The sequence below is a fragment of the Mesitornis unicolor genome, unplaced genomic scaffold (assembly GCF_000695765.1).
Source record: "Mesitornis unicolor isolate BGI_N332 unplaced genomic scaffold, ASM69576v1 scaffold32123, whole genome shotgun sequence".
NCBI classification, from domain to species: domain Eukaryota; kingdom Metazoa; phylum Chordata; class Aves; order Mesitornithiformes; family Mesitornithidae; genus Mesitornis; species Mesitornis unicolor.
Genome location: NW_010173165.1, coordinates 8598 through 9508, shown reverse-complemented (window position 1 = coordinate 9508; position 911 = coordinate 8598).

Sequence of the window (911 nt, the reverse complement as noted above, 5' to 3'; positions counted from 1 at the left end):
ACCCTGCTTGAGTCCTCATTCCCCTTGCAAGCGGGGCCGGGGGGCACTGGCACAGGCAGGCTGTGTCTGCCGAAGCGGAGCAGAGTTTCGCTCTCTCCCCGCAGCGTTGTAAAGCTGTTGAAAGCCCAGATTTACGGTGTGATAAACACTAGGGGCTCTGCTGAATATTTTATTGCTCCATCCTTTGGTTCGGAGGAGCGGGGAGAGCCGGGTGCGGGGCGGCACACCCAGCGGCATCGCTGCTCGGCTTCAGCTGGAGGACAGTGAGGTGCCACAGATGGGGACAGCCAGATTCTGCAAGGGGACGTGGCAGGGCCCAGGTGGGTCCTGGCTCCTCTCAGCCATAGGATGCTGGAGGCCTGAGCCCCTCCATGCAGCAGGAAATTGCTGATCCCCTCTGTTTCCAGGGCTCATTGCTGGTTTCGAAGGCATCTGCAGACCAGATTGTGCCATGATGTGCTAGGGTGCCCGTGCCAGGATGTGCCAGTTGAGAGGCCCGGCACTCAGGCCCGGCTTCGGGGGCTCCCCCTCCCCATGCTCCCATCGCCCACTGCCCTGCTGGGTGCTCAGCAGGAGGCTGCATCCGTGCTGGGAATGACTGGGTGATGCTGGGGAGCAGCTCTGCCCTGTGTTACTGCCAACAAGAGCTCGGGGCTGTGTGCGCATTCGTGTGTAAATGCTTGTGTGCATTTGTGCATGCATGTATATGTCTGTGCATGTGTGTGCATGCATGTATGTGAGTGCATGTGTGTACGGGTGCAGGCATGTGCTTCTGTGTGTGTGCATGGCTGCAGACGTGTGATTTTTGTGTGCCTGCATGGGTGCGTGCATGTGATTCCTCTCTGTAGCTGCTTCCCAAGGGGCTGGCTGCAGCCCTTGACGCCACTGTCCCCATGCACCCTCCTCTCAGC